Raw genomic sequence first — 26,005 nt, 5'->3', positions numbered from 1 at the left:
AATCCACAATTTCACTTTCTTGTGCATTATCCCTACATCATTCTTACATTTTGCCAGCTACTTGAATTGTAATGCAAATCAAATAGATATTGAGGTTTCTTTATTTTATTTGTTTTGTTTTTACTTTGAGAGTAAGTTTGAGATAAAGCTATTAAACACACAAACACACACAAACACAAAGAGAAAGAGTTATTTATATAAGCTATGTGAGGTCTAGATGTTTTAGAAAAGGGCTGACTTTGGAGGTCATCTAGAATTTTTCTCCTCCTATCTTAATCCAAAATATTATTTTCTTTTTGGATTAATCAAAGGCAGAAAAATAATAACAGTCTTAAATTCTACTTTCAGCTCCCTGACCAATCTGTATTATGATATTGGGCTGGTTCTTTGTATGTTTTATGTTTCTGTGCCATGTCAATTAAACTTTATCAGATACTGCTTTTGAAGAACATATTAGTTTAAAATATAATATTTGTAATCAAAACTTCAAGGTTTCTGTTTGCAAATCAGAAAAGCTAGGATATCTGTTTGAAAATCCACAAAGATAATAATCAAGACCTGAGGTCAATTTGGAATGAAAAGATAGAATGAAACATTCTAAGGTCAATCTAAACCAATCGGAAGATACTTATGAAAGATTTTAGCTCTGATGATGTTTCAACAAAAGAATTTTGATTCTGTTTTTAATAAACAAAAATGCATTTGTAGTTGGGGATACAATGAAATTTATTAGGGAAATAAGTCTGCATTATATTGGTGCAATTGAATAGGAAAGATTTCTAACAGTGATTTGCTGTTGACAAAAACAAAACAACTAAATTTACCAACTTGCAGAGAAAAAAATTATCCAGAAGTGGCAATAAGGTTTTTCTAATCTATCTACATGTTCTTGCCTGATTGTGAAGCTCATGGCTTTAGTATGTATGTGTGCTTCCACATGTGTAGGTGTTCATGGGAAATAAAAACAAACAAACAAACAAACAAACAGCCACGGTCTAGCTATCATTGAAGTTTCAGCACTGTACAAAACTCGTAAAACATACTTGGAAATTCATGAAGAATTGCCTATGTCTCTATATGTTTATATATATAATGACAATTAATTAAACACATAATTTAAAGCTTGAAGATAAATTTTAATAACAGAATTATAGCCCTGAATAAAAATAAAGTATTAGAAACAGGGATAATGCAAATATAGGCAAAATTAGTAGAATTTAAATGTCAAAATAGTAGCACACAGCACAGGTGATAAATACTTTACCTGTTATTTATAAACTCAAAATATGGTTCTAAGATTTTTAAAAGCTGGAAGAAAACAGATATTATTGCCCCAGATTGGGTTTATGTTACTGATGAAGGTAACTTCCTAGAGAATAAGAAACTATCACTAAGAAATATAGATAAATTTGCACAATTATCCCCATTATGCTTGAAGTCTCCCATTCTTATGTTAAAACCAGGTGAAAACTTTGGAAATATTTATTATGGCAATAAAAGAGGAAGTCGTCCAGATTAGTGTAGACAAAAAAATATATATATATCCTCATTGAACCAGTCAAGCTCAAGTCAGCCCAAGAGAGCAAGTTCTGCAGACCCATCCAGAAAGAAATATGGCTTAGTCAAGGGATCTTCATGAATGAAATAGATGGCATTAGCCATGAAGATCTCATCATCTAATATAGCATTGATTGAGCTGAAAACATCAGAAATTTACTTGATTTAGCAACAAGCCATGCTCTCTGAATTTAAAAGTAAGTGCAAATCCATGCTTATTAGTGCTGAGCCACTTTCTCTTTTGATGCCCCTTGATCCTTTCTTCCAGGCTAGTGTGCTTCAGCTGCTTCAAGAAAAAACAGGACCAGAGGCGCAGCTGAGATCTCCATTTCTCCAAAGGGAACCCAAAAGCCATACATACTCATCTAAGTGTACTGAAGAACTTTGGAGAGAAGAGGGACCCAAACATTTATGGTTCTGTTGAGTAAAGGCACCCACATCACTGCCGTAGCCACTCTTACTGAGCAGGAAGAACTCAAAGTTAAGTGATAGATTTGGGCTGATGTTTGAAGTATGGAAAAGAAGCAAAAGTTACTTCATAGGTGAGGCCCTTTGCAATGATTCAGTGTCTTGTTGTGACTTCTATGCTGTATGCTTCATTGTGATTGCTGTTTTATATGCATGTAATGTGAGGGCTCTTGAGTTCCAAGGGGACCCATCTGATTGGGAAAAGGTGCATGTAGAGAAGAGCTGGTGGGACACTTAATCATTCTCTAAACACCTCCTTGATAGGGTTGCCCAAGGGAGAGAATACAGTCATGGGTTCTTAGTTTCTGTTTCTGGTTGGGCCATTAAAGCCCCTTTCTCATCCCTTTTCTGCCTGTCACTAGAGACAAAATAAAAACGATGGCTTCAGGCTGCTAAAATCCTAAAATGAAACAAAACAGAACAACAACAAAACCAAAGCCAAAACCAAAATAAGTCAAGTTGAACAAGCTTGTGTATGCTCTCTGATGGTCCAACAGAAGCAAGATAAAATCCCAGAGGGAGAAATGAAAAACATCGCCTTGATTAAGGACTTAAAGGCAGCAGGAATAGTAAGAGATGAAATATTTCAATGTAACAGCAATGTACGCTAGTGAAAAAGGCTCATGTGATCTAAAGACTTACAGTGGATTTTTGCCACATGCATGTAGTCCTTGCTCCCATGGCCCTGACTGTTTCAGACACTGTGATTGACACTGAATCCATTACTTAGACTGAGGGCACTGAGTATGCTGTCTTAGACATTGCTGACATTGCTAACAACCTCTTTTATATCCTACTGGCATCTGATGACCAAGACTAATTAGCATTCATGTGGCAAGTTCTCCAGTATAAGTTTGCAATACCTTATTTTTGCCAGAAGTCAGATCAGAATTTAATGTGAGAGGCTTTACTCTCTGAGGTCCAAAGCTTTTGTTATATAGATGATGTCATGTTGGCTGGCAGGTCAGAAGTCTTAGACTCAATAGATCTGAATGCAGTGTTATTATCCTATGAAAATTTTTTCAGAGGCCCTCTTGCTAAGAAAGATTTTGTTGGACTGTGTGGGGAGATTCACAGTGCTCAATCCCTTCAGTAGTCTAGAAAAATCTTTGATCTCTTTGAACCTTGACTCTTATCTCTGGTTTCTTCGCGTATTGGAAATGTGCCTCACTTTCTTATTACAGTTGTACCTATATATCACATTGACCACAAATTATCATACTTAGAGAGGGGCCCAAATGAAGAATCAGGGTTGGAAAAGATGTTTAGCAAGCTGCAGCATGCTCTCTGCATTCGAGGCAAATAATCTAATGACCTTTTGAACTATAAAGTCTCTATGACTGATGATTTTGTTTACCAGAAACTCCAGAAAAGGGAGGCACATGTTAGTGTTTTGGATTCATCATCTCCCTGGCATAGAGATATGTCCATTTTAAGAGCAGTTATTTGTTTGCTACTGAGGCAGTGGGGTTTTTAGGGGTGGGGGTGGGGGTGGGGGCCGCATTTTTGTCAAAACTGAATGTCTCTACCATGGAAGGCTTGTTACTCTTCAGTCAAGTTTTGCCATTTTGAGGTGAGTAAACTTGAATATAGTGACTAATAAGATTGGAAGGACCTAATATACATTAATTGTCAAATGGAAATAACACATTTTTAAAAAACATGGCCCCAGTAGCATGTCAAATTTACCTGAAGGAGATTCAGTTATCCCTTTTGGGGAAACATTATCCTTCTACTTTGTCACCAAAATTAAAACTTCTGGCTCAAAGTGGACTTTGATTTATGGGTTTATGGAAGTTCAATAAGTAAAACATGTATCCCTCAGATAAATTGGAGATCCCTCCAAAATGTGGCTACGTTTGTTTCCTTAGGGGAGCTTCCTGTAGGGATAATTGATTTATTCTTATATGTTACCAGTCGGCAGTTATTCCCATCATTGGACTCATCCAATTGCAGAAGTTAATACAACATTGGTTCCAGAATTTACATGAAGAGATTAATGACACTGCTTTATCCCTGGCATTCAGATGGACTGCAACTCACTAGCCAGAATGGTCATAAATGATAGAACAGATTCAGATTTCCTCCTTGTAAGCCAATATGTACCCTGTGAGATGGCTACTACATGGTGCTGTGCCTTGACTAAAGCCTTGGGTCAAGTAGAAAGTCTTGACAGGAACTTAAGTCGAAAGCCATTGGGATTTTTAAGGTAAACCCTTAAATTTTATGGAATTGTTTACCTGGCTATCTCCAGAACCGTGTGGACACAGTTGAGCCCAACATTGAAGGTTAGCCTCAAGTGCTGTTTGGAGTCTTGTTTATAAGTAGTTTTAATTAAATATTGAGCGAGCCAAATTGAATGAATTTAGTTCCAGCCTTGTCAGTCAAATTAATCGATGTGATCTACTGAATGATGTAATTGTGGAAAAATTTGCCAAAAAGCAAGACAGTGTAGAAATGAGGATGAGACATTATTGGGAGAGAATTTTCCATGCTGATACTCTAATTACAATGATTGCTATGCATATTAAAGTCTTTTATCTTTCACCCAAGAGTTTCATGTCTTCTGCTAGTATCTGTTAAACTTGCTAACCTCTTGCTTATAAGTAACATAAAATCTGAGACTATTTACAGCACTTTACATATATGTGTGGTGGGATGGTAAATTTACTTACATATCTGTGTATTTATAGAATTATATACATAATTTTAATCATGTCAAAATCGAGTTTTTCTTTTATTTTCAATTTTTATTTTAGGTTCAGGGGGCACACGTGTTACATGGATAAACTGTGCATCACTAAAGTTTTATGTATGAATAATTCCATCACCTAGGTACTGAGCATAGTACCCAATAGTTAGCTTTTCAACCCCTGTCTCTCTCCACCCTCTCCATGCTAGTAGTCCCCAGTGTCTGCTGTTCCCATTTTTATGTCCATGTGTACTCAATATTTAGATCTCACTTATAAGTGAGAATATGTGGTATTTGGTTTCTGTTTCTGCATTAATTCACTTAGGATAACAGCTTCCAGCTGCATCCATATAGCTGCAAAGGACATGATTTTGTTCTTTTTTATGGTTATGTAGTATTACCTGGTATATATATACCAGTTTTTTATCTAGTTCACCACTGATGGGCATTTAGGTTGGTTCTGTAAATGTAAGGTTGAATAAAGATACAAATTCCGTCAACATAATTCCATATATTAATAAAGAGAAACAGCCAATGATCACACCAATAATTGTGTGAACATATAAAACCTTTAATATTATTCATGATAAAAAAATTATCGAGTTAAGACTAAAAAAGAATCTTCTCATCTAATAAAAGTAATTTATCTCAACCAAGGGCAAATTGTAATTTGTTTGTACGATTTGTACAATCTGTATAAAAACTTTGAACTCAAGCTTGTAATGCCAGACTAAATGTTTAGTCTTTGAACTTTTGTTAGGTTGTAAGCAAACTAAAGAACAAATAAATAATTTAATGAATGCATAAGTACATAGATAAATGACTTTGAAGAAAATTAAAATTATAATCATTTGCATATATATCTATATAGCTCTATATATTTAATAGGAGATTATATCTGTGTTAGAATAAAATATAGCAGAATATATTTTAAATCTTCAAAGGGAAGGATTTCTTAACTTAAACCCTTAACCTTTAAAAGTCTGAAACAAATAGGATACAGGTAAATGAATAATTTTACTTTTCCTAAAACAACAAGAATAAATTAAGAATACTAGGTTTATCCTGAGACAGTATAGCAGAAACATATAAAACCAACAGGAAATTAGTGTCTAGAATATAAAAAGAATATCTAAAAGTCACGAATACATAAATATTTAAGGTAAAAAATGGATGGGAAGTAAGTAAACATATGAAAATGCCATTGACACAAGAGTAAATAAAAATGGACAAGAAACGTATTAAAGATGCTTAACTTCACTAATATTTAGGGAAATGCAATCTAAAGACACAATTACTCATTACTTCAGAATTGTAAAAATTTTAAAATTATAAGCATGACAATGATTAGTGATACTCAATTAATTATGTTGGAGTATAAAACTAGGACCACCACTTTAGAAAAAGAAGCACAATCTAGAAAATATATAGACTCAGTCATTGCTCTCCCATTTTTGAAAAATTATAGGAACATGTGCACCTATTAACAATCCAGCAAAAATATGAATACTCAAAGTAACTTTACTTGTATCAAAAAACAAGTTGTGGGGGAGGAGATAATTAAATGCATAGTAACAGAAGAGACAGACGGAATAATACACAGCAAAAAAATGAATGAGTGAATGAAAGCCATAGGCATCAACATGGATAAATCTCAGAAAGATAATATAACTGTGTTAAAATTTGAGTTTCAGAAGCATATTCATAATTTGATTGCATTTCAGAGTATTTTTAAATGTAAAATAGTTCCTTATGATTTAAAAATAGATTGATACATGGTAAAAGTAAGTATAGGGCTATCCTTGAAACTTTGATTAAATTCCTTTGAAGTCCCCAAATTGTAATTCATAAATGCAGTAGAAAGGGAGGAGGATAAAATAAGAGAAAGGCTCACATTCTTTAACTTTAGTAATATTTTGCTTCTCAAAGGCAGTGGAAAGACACAGGTGTTTGGTGTGCCATTTGTTTCATGTTTTTCAATACAGTATAGCAAGGATTGAGGATTGTTTAAGTGAGGTTAAAAGATATACCAGCATTAAAGGGAGTTTCTCATTGAAGGATTGCAAGGAATTTAAACGGGAATAACCTTTTCAGTACGTGATTTACTGCTATCTAATGCTGTTGCCATGTAACAGCTAAAATTACCTTGAGAGTTGTAACTCATTCAACAGCCCATATTTTGGGAAACAGTGGAGTGGATACAAGACTCAGAAGACCAAGGTCTTCTGCTCAATTATGCCATTTATTAGATGTGTGATTTTGAGGCAAATCCCTTCACTGCTCTGTCTCATTTTTTCCATCTACAAAATAAAATCTTAAAGGCACTCAATACCCTGCAATAATAGAACCTTCTGATATTAAATTTAACTCATTTTCAGCTTTTAGAAGTTATCTTTCAGAGAGTTTTTTTTTAATAGGAAGAAATGTACAGATAGTTGGGAGAGAGAGAGAGGACATGAGACCTGTGTTCTCAATTCTTTGTCCTATCTGGTGTGACATACTGTGCTCCTCTTGTCCAGAATATGAGAGAAAGAGGAGAGAAACAAAGTGAAATCTGATAAAAGAAGGCAGAAAAGAGCAGTGAAGAGGAGCCCAGCCAGGCAGAGATGGGCAACATGGTGATATTTGTGAGTACAAGGACTGCAATCAGCCTAACTGGGTCTGAATCCTGCATCTCTAGACACATCATGATGTGGCCTTATACAAGCTACTTAATTCTCAAAGAATTATGTTTCTCTCAATTGAGACTAAAATACTTAGTATATAAGATTGTTATGTGAATTAAATGAAACATTTTAAAGTAAGCTTAGCTGAAGAAGACACAGTTGGTTGCTCTAGGAGGAATATATATTGGGATGCTCTAAATGATGAATTTTGACCTTTTTTGTACTGTCAGCCCCAATAATTTGATTGTTCCACCTTATTTCTTGTCAGCATCAGGCTTAGAGTGAGTATTGAAGAAGCCATTGCTTTTATTAATGTTATTGTTTTTATTAACAGAGAAATATAGAAATGATAGAAATTAATAAACTGAGCGGAAAAATAAAGCTTGGAATATGGTTAGTTCTGAAGGGAAAATAAATGTTTAAAAAATCAAAATTGGCTCTTAAATTTATGTTACAAGTAAGATGACAAAAAAAAGTGAGGGAGGTATATTGGCGTGGTGCTTAAGACTAATGCTATAGTTATTAAATAATGTAACTTACAGTGAGGCAATTTAACTCAGTGTATATTAATTATTTTTGTGAATGATAGGAACTGTTACACTGTAAATTGTAGAACTAATACTAAAAAGAAAGGGCTGAGATTGAAAAAGAGTATATTCCACTTCTTCAGGCGACCCTAATTTGTATACACTGTGTTGCTGGAAGAAATTGAAAATGATCTACAATAAAATAAAATACTACCCAACTAACCTGTTTCTTTTGATATTTAAGTGAAGTAATACATGAAAAGTTTAAAAGAGTTTTAACATTCACATTAGTTGCAATAATAAAAAAAGGTTATCTAGATATTTTCAATGAGTCTCAGAATCACAAGTGATTTATCTGTAAAAATTGGGGTAACTATAGTATCCACTTCATGAGGTTTAAGTAAACATGAATGATATATGTTAAGTGTTTGGAATAGCACAAACACAGCGAGGACTCACTGTTATTTATTGGCACTTTCGTGTCTTATGAATCATTATCTACAATTTTTGAGGAATCATGAGAAACAAGTGAGATTATTTTATGTCACAGTGTAGGTTAACATTGTTATTTTTAAGGGAAAAATATAAATATCTTAAATTTATGCCAATAATCTGGTACTAATATCAAGGCCAAATTATGGAAAATGTTTATATAAATAATGATTTGTGGGCTTTTTATATAATTGATATTTTTAAAGTTACATAATTATTTATTTTCATACATCTAGGTATTCATTAGCCTGCAGAAGGTATGACACAACTATTCTTTTGAGTGCAGATTGGTAGTTAAAGAAGTCAGACTATGCAAATTTAAGTCCTTGCTTCATTCTTTTCTAAAAACATTATCTTCGATAAACAATAGAACTGTTAGTTCCTCAGTTTCATCATCTGTAATGTGAAAATAATAAAAGTACCTAGTACACTTTTTGGTGAGATTAGAGCAATGCCTGGCATATAAGTATTCAATAGGTATTAGCTTTTAATATTATTTTCCAGAATTATAACATTTTCTACCAGATTCTTCTAGATTTCCGTGGATGGATTGAGTGTGACACTCACTTTTTTATATTAGTGTTCTTAATCCTAGTCTTTTGTTTTCAATTATATACACAGTATTTTGAGGTGGATTTCTTATTTTCCTTCTAATTTTTCCTGCAGTTCATATTTCATCTTTATCTTATATACATATCTATGTCTTCCAAAACTTAGTTTTAAACAGAGATGAGAGGAAAGGGTGACTAAACAGTGTTGGTGTTGAAGACAAATTTCATTTCTTTTATTTCAATTTCCCTTTGAATTTAAAATTACGTAAAAATTTAATTGTTCTGTTAGAATCACAGAACTTCAGTGTCTTAAATACCATTCAGTAACCTGTCTTTACGAAATCCAAATATGATTTTAAATGGCTTAAATTTGATGATGTTTTACCTCACTACACTGCTGGAAAAAATTACCTTTGAATAAAGGAGCAATAGCCCAGCCTCAAGTTGTTGAGGTTGTTGCTAAAAGCAGCTTCATCCAAATGTATGAATGATGACAATATAAATTATTATCTAATCTGGATAATCTGAACACTGGGAAAATTACACTAGGACAGCAGTTGTAAATTGAGACTATCTCAGGAAAACTAGGAGGTGTGTTAAGCCTATCGTGTGTTAAACAGTAAAAACAATAACTAGTATATTACGATATAATTGTTTAAGAAGCCCAAAGGTAGATTCAGCTTTCACTTTTATTCAAACAATTATGATAACCTCCCAAATAGAATACTTTTATATCTTCCCCATTTTTATATTTACCTACTGGCAGCCTGCTGGGTATCTAAATCAAGAACCTTCTCTCAGAAGCAAATCAAAATTGCTACGTGTGAATTTTTAATTTTCCAGTTCCAAAGCTTAGAAGAACCAATAAGCATGCAATCAATTTTAATTTAAATTGAAACCCACAGCTGTATTTACTGTAGATGGTCTTTCAGGGAACTGAATCTAATACAATTTCTTCACTTATCTAATCATATTGAAGGGATGTTTGGACCAACCTGTTACAAGGAGAATATATAATGAAATAGGAAGAGATGATGTTATGTTTTATGATGTTTCTTATTGTTCTGCTATTCTTTAGTTGTGAGAAGTAGTGAGTCATTTAGATTAAACATGTCAGAGAATGTAATGACTGCTGATAATAGTATGAGAAACAATACTGAAATTGTGGCTATTAATGGAGTCACAGAGAATTCAGGACAGGACTGTTCCATAGGCCCGCACAGGTGGTGCATTGCTCAATTCTTAGAGGCATTGTCACATAAATTAAAACGTGAAGGTGCCTCCTCCCATGGAATTATGTGTGTTTCAGGGGCTCTTGATCCAGGTTATAATAAAGTGTTCTGATGGAAAACCAGAAAAAAAAAATAATATCTTATTTTACTTTTTGAAGTATTTGTCCCAGGGTCTTTCGGAAATAAAGTCTTGTATTTGTGGATAAAAGGGAATTGATTTCAAAACTTCACAAACTTTGAAACTTCTCTAATGGAATGAATAGGTAACCAATCTTAAAAAAAGAAAGGCAGCGATGATAGATGACAAATGGATGGGGAGGTAGATAGATAGATCCAGAATAAAGGATGAGGTTTATTTATTTACAGAATAAAGGTACTCAGTGCCCACCATCAGTAGATCAGTAGCCACTTGACATGCAGTACGATTGAAAGGGTTACTCAATGAACTAAATATAAAATTGCAAAGTCGTAATTTGGTTTCTTTTCTTGATTTGCTATGTAATTGTCCACAAATCACTTAACATGTAAATTTGATTGTGTTTTTCACTGGGACTAATCTGTAATCCATATAAAATGGTTTTCTAAAAACAGTCATAATCATAAAATATCTCAAACATTTATTTGAACATTTATGCTATCTGCATGTTTTGATATTTATATAAAGGCAAAATTGTTTGTAAACATTTTTTAAAAAAATTAACCTTTTCGGCCAGGCGCGGTGGCTCACGCTTGTAATCCCAGCACTTTGGGAGGCCGAGGCGGGCGGATCACAAGGTCAGGAGATCGAGACCACGGTGAAACAGCGTCTCTACTAAAAAATACAAAAAATTAGCCGGGCGTGGTGGCGGGCGCCTGTAGTCCCAGCTACTTGGAGAGGCTGAGGCAGGGGAATGGCATGAACCCGGGAGGCGGAGCTTGCAGTGAGCCGAGATCGCGCCACTGCACTCCAGCCTGGGCGACAGAGCAAGACTCCATCTCAAAAAAAAGAAAAAAATTAACCTTTTTCTAATTTTAAAAATAAGGTGTGATAAATTTTTATTTTCAGTAGATGGAACTCTTTGGCTACATATTGATCTAGATATTAGACTAACTTATATAGGCTTGGTTCAGGAGTGTATACTCTATCTCTGAAAGTCATCCAGAAATTTTCCCATATTCCAGCTTAACTCTGCTACAATTTTAATATTCTTTATCAGAGTTCTCCATAACAAAGATGTAAGAAAACCCAGTGTGGGGAAACCAAGGTCTAGGGGTCTGGAGACCAGATTTAGATAAGGCACCAAGGAACACGAAGGTTTGGAAAAGGAGAGTCAGGAAAAGCTGGGATGGACGAGGGATTTATGCCTGTTTTGAATAGTTTTTCTGTAAGCATATTGTATTGTAGATGTATTTTATCTTGTTTTTGAAAGATTCCTCAGAATGTTTGACTTTCAGCTAGGACTTGTTTTGGGAAAGTATTTTGAGAACTCACATTATTTTCTTCTCCAAGTCACATTAGAGAACTGAGATTGTAGGTGGGGTGGAGTTATGAAGTAAAAACTGGGAATTTTTTTTTTCCAGCAAGTTGTGAGGTGAGAGAAAACAGATCTTATAATTCAGCTCCTGTTTTATTACTTTTGTAGCCACTCCTGAAACGTGGCTTTGTAGCAGACAAACACTACTTTTTTTCACTATGCTCACTGGTAAAGAAGAGAATGTGAGAATGGAAAGGCACACTAAAAAGTTCTGAATGAATGTTACAACATGGATGAAGTTCCAAATCATTAAGGTGAATTTTAAAAGCCAGACAAAATATGTTCATACTGTATAATTCAATTTATATAAAATTCTAGAAAATACAATCTAATACATAGTTTCAGAAAGCAGATCTTTGGTTTCCCGGGGACAGGGAGAAATATAGGAAAGGTGAGAGGAAGGGATTATAGAGAGACAGAAAGAAATTTGAGGGCTGATGAGTATGTTTACTATATTGATTGCTTTGCCAATGTCACAGGAATAAGCATATATGCATACTTTACCAAATTGTACACTTTAAGTACATACAGTTTATTGTATATCAGTTTTATCTTAATAATTAAAAATAATAGTCATTAGATAACAAATGATTGAAAGCAATTAAAATGATAACTAGAAATATTAATAGTTATAACAAATACTTTTGTGCATAACTTTTGAGATGTGGGAAACAGTCCAAACCGGAAAAAAAAAAAGATGTTCTTCTATTTTCCAAACACTGTTTTCAGTCCTTTCAGTTCATTTTCTTAACATCTCTAAGATTTTGCTTCTCATATCATGATAAAAATACAGGTTATTTAACACCAAAATAGTATTTAAGAAAATGGTATGAGAGTAGTACTGTAACCACGTTTTAAAAACAGTTATTTTCTTAGTTATTTTAATGCCTGGTTTTAGCCAGTTTGAACTTCTTAAATAAAATAAATAATTGTGAATCTACTATTATTCTGTGAATTTGCCGTTATTTCCCTAACTTTTGAGCCTCCAAAGTGTTCTAATATAGAAAAATTCTATTTTTCTTACTCTTTTAACATGGAGTTTGTTCTGCCTGACTTTCACTAATCAAATTTAAAAAATGCTTCTATGTTAACTGGATTATCAGGCAATTTTTTTGTAACTTGAAAAGTAATAATGATTTTCAGTAGTAAATAAAACTTGCCTCGATGTCATTTCAAATTAAATTATTATTATCAAATTTCCTTTCACTGTTGCGCATTTGCTTTCTTTTGTATGCTTTTTGAAATAATGGTTTAGAGCACTGTATTTCTTTATTTCAATCTATGTTATATCAGAAGTAAATTTTTGAGCCAAGTCAATAATGTATCCACATTTATAGAATTTGCATAGAAGTATGTGTGTATGTGTGGGTGTGTAACTTAAAGTTTTGGACTCAAATATTAAATTTAGTAGTAATGATGGCTGGTGTTGGCCTTCTCATGATTGTCATATGCCTAAAGTATTCAAATATCTTCTAAAAACTATGAGAGGTATTGATTTAGAAACTTAGTACCAATTAATTTAAAATTCCTCATTGCTTAGAGCAGTAGGGTCCCCTAACCAGCAACTTCATCAATACATGGAAATTTCTTAGAAATGCAATTTCTCAGGCCCCACTTAGGACCTACCGATTTTAAATCCCTGTGTTTTAACCAGCTATCAGGTGATTCTGACTCATATAGTTTGAGAATCACTCTATTAGATGAACATCTTTACTGTAAACAGAATGCTTTTGAAAAAAAAAAATAAGAAAATGGTACCAATTTGTGGCAATTGTTAAATAAAGGCTTTGATTTCAAGGAGAATATATACCTATACACATATGTGCATATACCTACACAGATATTTAATATCACTGAGTAGAAAGTAAGAACCTTTTTCTGTTAGTTGCCATAGACAGGGTCAATTAGTTTCCCATTAAGGATTTGAACTGAATTGTTTTTTGCCTTTGACAATTATATAGATTAAACTTGAATCGTAATCCCTAGCCAGCAATTCTAAGAGCTTAATCTAAAAGTAGATTCCATCTAACTAAGATATTTGAGTAATATGAGGTTTGTTTCAGGTGAAGAACACAAAAAGGAAATGGCTACCCTCTCAAATTTCGACAGTTTTGTTTTTCAACAAACCATGGTAAAAATGCAGAACACGGAGGTGAAACAATTGGAACTCATATCAGAATAGATCAGCGTGTTGCAGAGACTGAGAAAATGCTACAAGCTCCCAGCTGGGAAAACTTGTAATTGCAACCAGCCAGAACATTGATATAGAGATAGCAAAATTACTAACAAGGGAAAAAGAAAATTTAGGAGACAAATAGAGGAAGTGTTTTCCTATGTATGACAAGAACCCTAGTAAATATGACAAAGTGCTCGTCAAGAGCAGAATGTTGAACTGGCGTGAAGAAAATATAAAATTGATTACTACAATGACAAGCCACATAAAACGCCGTAATAACAGCACAGGAACTCATTTCAAATAAAAACACTCTCCCAAATTAAGGGGAAAAATGTGAACAAACTAAACTTCTTGCTTTGGGCAATTCTGTAACCAGAAACTGTCGTCAAAAGCAATCAAGACTAATGGTAACATTATCATAACAGAAGAATACATATGGCTCTAGGGATTTCTTCAATATATATACATCTATAGCCTCAGCGTGTAACATCAGGAAAGCAGCAATCTGGGAGCTAATACCCCATTACAGTAGAATTTGAAAAAAGCTATCCCATAAATTCATTTCTAAGCCAAGAAGTATCTCTTCCTTGATTCAAGCATACCAAAATGCAGGGAGGCAGAAATATACTTCAGTTATGTATTCAGAATTGCAACACTACACATACTGATATCAATTCAAAAATGTATCATTACAGCTGCTTATTATTAATGAAGTCTTGTGCTAAAGTCAGAGAATTGAAAGGATCAGGAAGACTCTACGTCTTATTTGCAATGATTATCCCTGAAAAATTATTCAGCTGCAACTGAATTGCAAGCACTATATGAATGATTGTTAAATGTCTCGTGAGCACAAAGACTGATGTTGTCCTGTGAACTGCTTCCTCTAATCAATCAAATTCTGTTGGACAAGACTTCTCATGTTAGAAGGCAACCAGGGTACAGTTTATTATCAGTGGATAAACAAGACCCTTAAAAAGTTACTAACAATAGATGTATAGAATATTACTCACCTGTATCAGGTGAGAGAGTTCTGGTTGGTGGGTTGGTGTAGGTGCACCTGAGTTTCAAAGTTCCCCACAATCCCCAAATCAACAAATTGGGCAGTAGCAAATTTGGTTTAATAACCAAAACTGTGTGGGATCTTGGCAGCTCTGTAGAGAGATGCTTTTGTGACATAAATGGTGCTCTCTGATGTCTGCTCTTTTACACTGTTCCTCATCCTGGCATTCACCCACATTTCTCTTACACACAGCACTTGTTTTGTTTGTTTTGTTTTGGTGAGGCTATTTTGTCCACCTTCCACAAGCGTAAGAAAAGAGTCCGCTACAATGGATAGTAAGAATAGCTTGTGCCGGGAGCGGTGGCTCACGCTTGTAATCCCAGCACTTTGGGAGGCCGAGGCGGGCGAATCACGAGGTCAGGAGATCGAGACCACGATGAAACCCCGTCTCTACTAAAAATACAAAAAATTAGCCGGGCGTGGTGGCGGGCGCCTGTAGTCCCAGCTACTCGGAGAGGCTGAGGCAGGAGAATGGCGTGAACCCGGAAGGCGGAGCTTGCAGTGAGCCGAGATTGTGGCACTGCACTCCAGCCTGGGCGACAGAGCGAGACTCCGTCTCAAAAAAAAAAAAAGAATAGCTTGTTGATGGGTACAAAAATTCAGTTAGTTAAAAGGAATAAGTTGTAGTGTTCAGTAGCACAATAGGGTGACTGTAGTTAATGATAATTTATCATATATTTCCAAATAATAAGAGTGTATTTGAAATGTTCCCAATACACAAAAAAAGGTACATGTTTGAGGTGATGAATATCCCAGCTACCCAGATTTGATCATTACACATTGCATGCTTGTTTCAGAATATCACATGTACCCCATAGATGTGTACAGCTATTACGTATCCACAATAATTAAAAATAAAAAATAGCTTGTTGATATTTAAAAATAAAATTCTAAATATAACGAGTTTATCTACAGGGAGTTATTTATTGTTACGGTACAAAAAATGAGCCTACTATTGCTTATTATATATTATTCTATACCAGTTAACTCTTTTTTTTCCATGCCCATGTGTTCACTATTTAAATAAATTATTTTAAAGTCACATTTAAGCACTCAAAATTTCTTCTCAACCTCATGAATTCATGTGATCTAAAAATCTCTATTGTATAGAAACTCATAAAACTTAAACTGTCTTTTTTTACAAAAGTCATAAGAACAAAAAAGCAAATAGAAAGTGAAATTTCTTATCAAAATAATTTTGTTAAATTAAAATACACATATTTGTACTAAAGCGTTCTGGTTCTGCATGATAAAATACATTTTCATATCCTTCTGCTACTTGACTTTTGGCTCTCCATCTCTACTCTAAAAGGAAGATAGTTAGATATTTATAGAAGATAATATAGATGCTGCTGACTTTTTTTTCCCCAAATGCTCAATGCCTTTTTATTTCTTTTGGACTGTTATTTACTTCTATATATTACCATTTTCCCAAGCACAGAAGATGTAAGATATATATGCAGGGCTAAACTCTCTTCCTCTTCTCCTATAATTTCATGCCTCCAGAAGAGCTCCAGAGGTAGCTGGGACTACAGGCGCGTGCCACACACCAGCCTTTTTTTTTTTTTTTTTTTTTTTTTTTTGTATTTTTAGTAGAGACAGGGTTTCACCAAGGTGGCCAGGATGGTCTCCATCTCCTGACCTCATGATCCGCCCATTTTGGCCTTCCAAAGTGCTGAGATTAAAGGCGTGAGCCACCGCACCTGCCTAGTTATTTTCATCGTGATACGCATATATATATAGTATATAATATATAATATATATAATACATATATATAATATATAGTGTGTGTGTATATATAATATATATACATATATAATATATATAGTGTGTGTATATATCTAATATATATACATATATATAATATATATAGTGTGTGTATATATATTATATATATATCGTGCCAGTGTTTTGGTTTATTCTTTAGTTTCGCTCATGTGTCCCAATACTTTATTGCAATCTTCCTCCTTCTTTCATCCACTTTAACTGTTTGTATATTTTCATCTCCTGGATCCCAAAGGAAGATCCTAGGAAGTAGTAACGATAGCAAACCCTTAGAGACAGGCAGGAGATCTAGTCCCAATTTTGTTAATCATGAGCAGTGCTCACTTCAAAAAGTTTAAATATGTGAGTCTCAGTTACTCATTCATAGACCAACTTGTGAGAATTAGAGATGCTTCACTCTATATAGAGAGGAGAGAGAAACGCATTATTTCAAAATGTCTGTGAAATGTAACAAAAACTGTGGATTAAGTTCAATGATATTTCAATGTATTAAAAAGTAATACTACACATAGATATTATCTGACTATAATGTAATTATGTTAGATTTTAATATAAAACAATAAACAAACTAAGAAAAAATTTTTTAAACATCTCACTTGATAGCCTGGGTTAAGGAAGAAATCAAATGGTTTTTTAAATTTATTTAGAATATAATGAAAATTTAAAAATATAAAAATTAATAAATTAGGGGACATCTATAACTGCACTGGGAGGAATCTATAACTAAGGTACTCTCATAAACAAGCCAATTAAAAAGATAAGGTGCAGTGGCTCACGCCTATGATGCTAGTATTTTGGGGGGGGCTGAGGCAGGAGGATTGCTTGAGCCCCAGAGTTTGAGACTGGCCTGGGCGACATAGGCAGATACCATCTCTATGGAAAAAAAAAAAAATTAGTCCAGCATGATGGCATACACCTGTGGTCCCAACTACTCAGGAGGCTGAGGCATGAAGAGCTTAAGCCCAGGAGGCCTAGGCTGCAGTAAGCTGTAATCACGCCACTGCACTCCAGCCTAGGTGACAGAGTTAAGACTCTGTCTCAAAAAAAAAAAAAAAAAAAAAAGTAGATAAAGTAACCCATTGCACAAAATGCTAGAAACATAATAATAAAATAAGTTGCAAATGAAAGAAATACTTAGGAGTAATTTAATAATTCCTTCATCAGAAAACAAAGAGTAAATAGTATTTACAAATGACAATAGACAAACATATTTATAGAACAACTCACCAACACAAAAAGAGATTTCCAAAGGGTGCAGATGTTTAAATACCAACACCTGGAGCACAACACCCTCTCTTAGGGCCCAGCCTTGCAAAAACTATAGCTTCTCCAAAACATTTGGAGAAGTTCTGAACTTAGCATAGTCTGGATATGTAAGACAGGACAGCTTATTTGGGTCAAATGTACTCCATCGATCTCAGAGTAGACAACCCAAAGTAAGACTTTATGGAATCAACGGTTCTTGAGTGAACAATGCTCTGATTTATCAGCATTATACTCTTGGAGAAAGCAGCCTGATCCAAGAACATTCCTGAGGTTACCTCTGTGAAACCAGAACAACAATTATATCTGACATATCTCCAGGAGAATGCCAACAAACCGTACCAGAGAGCTATGGAGTTTATCCCACAAAATATATGCCTTGTGTATTGAAAAATGCATTTCAAAAGTATTTTTGGCATACTCAAATAAGAAGAAAGAGAACATACAAATCAAAAGTAAAAAATTGCAAAACATAAGTTCAAAAACACAGAGAAAATATTTTTGCTCAACTGTTTAAAAAATTACAGAATATATAGTGTATTTAAATAATAAATTCATACTAGAAGTTATATAGGACAACAAACAATGCATACATGCCCCTTCACCCACCCCTATTCACATCCCTACTCCAAATTTAAGAATTTATTCCAATAAAATAATTATGAGAATGTATAAAATAAATCAAAAGAACCATAGTGCCCACAAAGTACCATACATAATAGAGAATATACATATAAATTTCTACCATATGTATATGTGAATATATATAATATGTGCAATGACAATGTAAAAGAAGGCGACTCCAGTGTTGTCCTCCATGGAGGAAAGAAACCGTCCTGGTCTTTCAAGTTACCACAAAATGTCCTGTCACAGATCACATTTTCTTTCAGATCCTTTCAAGCAGTAAAGGTACTGTGTGGAGGCCAGGGGAACAGTGGAAAGTGGTTCATATTCATTGCAATATTACGGGGTCCCTGGATATATTTCTGCCAGCCCATTGCTTCAAATAAATGGTAAGGAAGTCAACACATTCCTGAATGCTTATGTGAGGGTAAACACAAGGTCAGTCTCTCAGCGTGTCTTCCTGGAGCTACTGGCCTTAAGAACCGCAGGCTTCAGACCTACCTGAAGTATGTTCCTGCATATAGTAAGTGTCCAGTTTTTAGAGATATGTAATAAATGATGATGAATTCATATAATGAAATCCCTTGCCGATAAAAATATTGTATTACAAAGTATTTTACAAAGCAAACAAATTTCAACAAGATGTAACTATAGTTTCAATATATGTTTGCAAATCAACAGGCATGGATTACCTCCTTAAAGTCTAAAGAAATAGTCTTCTTGTTCGCCATTATATAAATTGCATCTGTCAGCTCTAATTCCATCCACCTTTCAAAAAATCATTCCCAACTATGCTAAAAATTTATTAATGAGTCCCCGATTTGGTAATCTGGTCAAATTTTGGATAAGTGACTATTTTTATCCATATCATTTTACTTTTCACTTTATTTTCAGAAAGCATAATAGAGATTAGAGTTTAATCTTTGTAGTTTAATTTACACTATAATAATCCATCTTGTATCAATGAGGAGAGTGCCTTTTGCCAAAAGGAAATTGCACTTTTTAATACTTCGTACTTGGTATGAACACACTTTTACTCATCTGACCACGTAGATTTTTGAGGAAAAAGTTCTGCAGGTTCATCATTTTCTACATTTTCTTTAGACACTAATAGGAACTTTCCTAGATTTTGTAAGTTTTCCAAAGAAAGTTTTGTTAAATATAGAAACTAAAATAAATGGGTGCTTTATGATATAGTTTTAATAATTACTAATCTAGTTAATACAAAATTACATTAAACACCTATTAAATTTAAGATTCTTGTGTTTCATATTATGGGTGATACAGTGTGATATTTATCCTCAAGGAGCTTAGAGTCTAGTCGAATTGAGGAGAGGTACATCTCTATAATACAAAGCAGGGTGTGCTAAGTATTTTGAGAGCTTTACAAATTGGTATAACAGCAGTCTATGCCCTTTGCCAATTGCTTTCAGCTGGGAGGATCAGGGAATTCTTAAGGAAAAAGGAGTCCTAAGACTTGAAAACTAAGCACGCACTGAGCAAGTGAAAATAAGGGAAAGGCATTTTACTCTGGGGCAGAGAAAAGATAACCAGGTCAAAGAGGGTTTAAAGGGTGGTTCAGGAGCAGAAATGATGTATATGATATGAAAGAGTAGGGGATAGAAGGATTTCTGGCAAGGTTGAAAATGTAAGTTGAGATATGATTAAAAGAAAGCTATCTCGCATTTAGTCTTGCAAAATTGTTACAGGAAACACTTGGTATCTCATTCCTTCCTATTACTTAAAGTGAAATGCATTGGAGAATTTTCCAGGAAGAGGCTTCGCTGCTATCTTTAGGGTTTTATTGTCTTGGTCATCTACTGAGAAATACACCTCAACCAAAACACATTAAAACAAAATTTTCAACTATATACTGAAGACTTCTGATTAGGTAAGTAATTCCTAGTAGCTGATTTTAAAATCACTATTTACCAACTTACTTCAGATTGAATCTGATGAAAGTTTGCCTGGTATAGAATTCAGAACTTCACATCATTCAGTATTTTATTTAGTAATTCCTTTTCTGAAAACAAACTAGCAGAACTGAATACTACTTTGCTTGTTGCACCACTACCATCACTTGAGGTGTATCACATTATTTCATTAATATGGCAGAACAGGGGACTGCTTCTCCATTTTCAGAGTCATAGAGGCCAAGATTTCCAACTTAGTAGCTCTTTGCTAACACTTCTGATCCAATAGAATTTAACTCTATTTTCCTTTAGAAGTATTGGAAATGCTTCAGGTCTCATTACCTCATCAACTGTCCTCCTAGCCCCATAAAATAATGAAAAGCAAAACAGCTTTTCATAGGCCTTCAATGTAATAGATTCTCTGGGGTATCTTTGCACTGCTCCATTAAAATGGTGTTGTTGTTATGATGATATTTCTCAGCAGGGGTGTTCTAAATAACTGATTAATATGCAAAGCAGTAAGAATGTAACTTTTGCTGTTAAATTGGCCAATGCCTAGGATCTCCAGGCTGCTGAAACAAAACAGAATAAAATGTTCCAGCCATTCTTTCTGACAGAGGTATCTAAAATATCAAGGATATTTTATATTATATTCATCACAGCATTGTGTGGTACAATGTATCAGTACATTTATCACTTTTGAATTCTTTATGCCACTGTGTGTGGAGGGTCTGTGGGGGTTACACCAATAAGTTTTATAACTTAAGGCAAAACCTCTAAATGTTATGTTACGTCTTTAAAGTGAAGGTTAGAATATTTCTATAAAGAATCTTATTTTATACAGTGATTTTATTTATAGAGCCTCTTTATATCTTGCCAGGCATATTAAGTATTAGAGTGTGTTTTCAAATTTCTTCTTAAGGTCCTATTTATACTTAAAAAAAGGAAAACAAAAATAGAAACCAGATGGTTTTGTTATTGTCCTGCTTCACAAAACACAATCAAACAAAACTATTGAGACAAACAGAATTAAAGAAAAAGTGCATAATATCAACCTTCCCAACCCATATGTTCCGGATACCCGAATTTTGCCAGAGGTTTCAAACAATATAGCAACTCCAAGAAAACGCTTTTAGGAGGGAAGCCAACAAGCTCCCCACCCCTAGTGGCTATGGCACAGGCTGACAAGCCCTGTCCTGAATTCTTCACATATGCTTTCTGGTTTGCTCAGTGAACAGCACCAAATCACTGGAGATTTTATGCCCAGTGACTTCTCACCAGGCAGATTCTAATTTGGCAATGATTCTAGGGTCCTCCTGGTGAGAAAGCTGCTTCTGGCAGGAGCTGCCTCACTGATGGAGGGGAGGTGTTTCCGCCCATGGCTTTGTTCTCTTTAAACCAGGCCTGAGATCACATCTGTTCCTAGGGCTCCCAGCCTAAGGGGACCTCTGAGAGAAGAATCACCACAGAGAACTCTGTATTTTCTGGTGAAATGCCATCCTCTTCCCTATGTCAGAATGAATGCTCCTCATTGCCTAATGACCTTGACAATTTTTTTTTTCTAGCATGAAATTTTACCTGAGATATATAAAGTGACATTGTATGTAGGAGAAAGCAGTGTAAATTAGACTGTGAAAACTCATGCCAGGTAGAAGTGACGGGAAGGTATGAAGACATGCTTTACTTGGGGTAATGTGGCTACAAAATCACCAGCTAGATGAGGTGTTTAAGAAATAAAAGACAATATTGACAGAAAAAAGAAAGATGAATAAAAAACATTTGCCCTATCTGTGGAAACAAAACAAAACTTGTCTTCATGAGGAAGTATTTTAGTCATAAAAAATATGCCTGAGTAAACAATGAGACTTGGAATGTGTGGTGTTGTTTCTTATGAGTGCTGTCTGTCGGTTCTTCTGATACTGATTTCTACCAAAGTACCTTCTATATCTGTAAACTTTGAACAGTCAAGAAAATTCTGGCTCAGAAATTTCTGGCTTATATGAATGAAAATATTTTAAAAGTAACACCTTTTTAAAAGTCAAATCAGTCCATACTTTTTAGGAATGTCCCAACAGGGAAAATGAAAAAGAAGAGGCCCATTTATCTGCACACTATTAAGATAAATAGATATCTCCTGCAGCTGGTACTACACAGTATTCCTAATCAAGTCAATGCAAATGTTTCCAATTCTTCATTTATAGTTTTATGTGAGGTAAGTAAATATTCCTTCCATTTCACTTCATTAAAAACACTTTGAATTTCCACAATACCAAGTACTGAAGCTAAGCCTTTCCATGGAGACCTCTGCATGAATTAGTAACCACTTGAAACATATTCTTTTCAAAGAAAGATACAATAATTTATGTCATCTCTTTGTATGGTTCATTTAAATAGTTTTGTATGTATGTGAAAGAGAGAGAGAAATATTTCTGAGAGAAATGGCAGACAAAGGATGCTCTGCGTAGTGTGTGTGTGCTGCCTATGGCTATTTTACAAGGAAATCTACCAGCTCTCAATAATGTGAAAATCTTCTTGAGAGGCGCCGTGGCACAGCAAGTCACTGAACCAGAGAAATTCAATTTGCCTACTGTAAAGTATGTTTTGTCTCTCTCAGAAAGCTCTAATTCAATCCAAAATTACTTTCTAGAAGCAGTCATTCTGGCAAAGGAAGGGTGTCCAGGGTCTGGAATAGGACAGAGTACACTGGGCTAAAACTGTCAAAAAGCATTCAGTGTTGCTTCTCAATCCTGAGATGCGGACCACAGACCAACCCAGAGGTCACTGATCTCTCCATGTTGGAAATCTGTGTATATTTGTGATTGAATAACCTTTAGGTAACTTTTATTTTTCATGTATATTTACTCTAACAATGCCAAGGGAGAAATGGGAAACAGACAATAGATGGTTAGATTAAAAATATGTGGATGGGTAAGGAAATACATCTCTACTTGAATTCTATGAATCAATAAGTTATTTGCAGATAGCTTCTTTGAATATGCCTAGAGAGGTTTGCAATACTATTCTAATATATCTTTGTGGCTAACCATTGACTATATAAAGTAATGGTTCATATAAACCAACTCCAAACTTAACCCATTTTCCTTCTAAATTAGATAGTTAAATTTGTATTATCAAAACTTGGCAGATTTTGTCAAACATCATGTATTTCCTCTGCTTTGTTTAGAAATCATGATAGTATCTTGCCTACAGTACTATTATTAATTTAATCATACTGTCTATGATATGAATTAGAAGATCTTCATAATAGTTTTTCAGTCATTATTATTAAACATCTCTCATGCTTCCTAAAATAAACTCATTTTAATCTGATTGTTGAGTTCATATCCAAAGCTATAAGTGATAAGACTCTTAAAATAATCTAATGAGTATATAAGAATATAAAAAATAAGGGTTTGGCAAATATCTGTAGGCACCTTGGTAAACCTTGTTTTTTAAACTAAGATTGATTTTACATTTCAATATTTGTAGCTAAATGTAAAAAATAGTTAAATAATTACCTTTAAGTGTTTATTAATCAAATTCAACAAGATTATAGTTGTTATGGTGGTTCATAAGGCATATAAAAGAATCCCCTGGAAATACATTCAAGTTTCTATATCAATTTAAAAAATAATAAATACATAAATTTGAAGAAATAAAAAATTAAAATAAAAGAATCCCCTGGACATCTTCTTTAAAAAATGAGCTATGTGAGACCTGCCCTTGAAGATTCAAGTTTATTGGGTGAAAGAAAACTATTATACCATTATTTTAGCAAGTTTTTCAGTGATTATAATGCCGGTGATTATTTTAGTAAAATTGGAGGAAGAAAAATCACTGCCATGCAAGCATCTTCTAAAACCTACCTGAGAACTTTTAAGCCTGAAGTATGTGTGTTATGATAACATTTTAGTATTTGAAATATTTTATAATTTATTTTTGGGGAGTTAAGACTAGTCATCTAAGAAAAAGGATAAACTTTAAGAAACCCTCTGTTCTTAAAATGCAGCATTTATTTGTTTAAATGTTTACCTTATTAGTAGGGTTAATTCATTTGCCTACTCAGTAGGGAAACTTTAGACTATGGTAGTATAGCTGATTTATAGAGACTTGGCTGCATGATTCATTTCTCTACAACCAAAATCTCAAAATAATCAATAATTTTGATCCATCATTGGTATATAATATATTACAGCAATCAGAGGGAAATACATGATCTTACTTTCAATTTTGTGCAGCATGAAACTGTCAAGTATTCCAGATTTTTTTTAACATAAGCAGTCATCTTTATTTTGTTCAGCCAACAAGTAAAATAATTTTTCAATTTTAACTTACTCTAAAAATGTAAAGGAAGTATATGTGTTGGGAAAGTATTACCCCTACTGTGTGTCCTTTCTTAATCAAAATCTGACAAATAAGTCCATTAGTACTCTAATTTTTTGTTTAAATTAACTACTACTTTTTTTCCCATAGTAGAGAACATATGAAAATCAATAAAGCTATTTAGGCTCTCTGGTATCTCATTGAGTATTATAAAATGAATACTTTGGAAGATACTAATATCTTTTTTTTTTTTTTTTTTTTTGAGACGGAGTCTCTGTTACCCAGGCTGGAGTGCAGTGGCGCAATCTCACCTCACTGCAAGCTCCACCTCCCGAGTTCATGCCATTCTCCTGCCTCAGCCTCCCAAGTAGCTGGGACTACAGGTGCCCACCACCACACCCAGCTAATGTTTTTGTATTTTTAGTAGAGACGGGGTTTCACTGTGTTAGCCAGGATGGTCTTGATCTCCTGACCTTGTGATCCGCCCACCTCAGCCTCCCAAAGTGCTGGGATTACAGGTGTGAGCCACCACGCCCGGCCAGATACTAATATCTTTCAAGATTTAGAAAAGAGTATTTTAGTTAAATAAATAGTTCAGAAGTATGAAACAATATGATAAAATACACCTAACATTCATGGCTTTTTGCCAAGGGACAGCAGAATCAGCCAAATAGAGGAAGGTATACTATGTAGCTCATGAAAATTCAACTTCTTGGCCTCTTTCTTTCACGAATCTCAAGTCTCCATTTTTCTCATTCTAAATAAATATTGTTCCCTGTTGAATTCTATAGTCTTAATTTTGTCTCCTTCTTCTTAAAGAGGGTTGCCAAATATATGAATTTCAGGCCTGCAAAACTTGAATCTATCCTTTTATGTAAATGCTTGTAGTTAAGACAAAAGAAGAAACAAGGTTCTTATACCTTCTGTCTCCATTTAAATAGCTCTTATTCTATAGAAGCTATTAAAACTTTTCTTTTTATAAAATAGAAAGAAACTATGTGTATGCATTCAATCGAACTACAAGAGGAGGAAAAGTTCCTTAAAGAAGGGTTTAATTGGTTATTTTAATCATGTGCCACCTTTTCAGCATGCAAAGCTGAGGTTATAATTGCTGATACCAGTGACAGTTAAAGAAGGGGGCTACTGTTTTGGCTGATGTCA

This window comes from Hylobates moloch, unplaced genomic scaffold (assembly GCF_009828535.3).
Source record: "Hylobates moloch isolate HMO894 unplaced genomic scaffold, HMol_V3 SCAFFOLD_6, whole genome shotgun sequence".
Taxonomy (NCBI): Eukaryota; Metazoa; Chordata; class Mammalia; order Primates; family Hylobatidae; genus Hylobates; species Hylobates moloch.
This window is presented reverse-complemented; position numbering follows the sequence as displayed.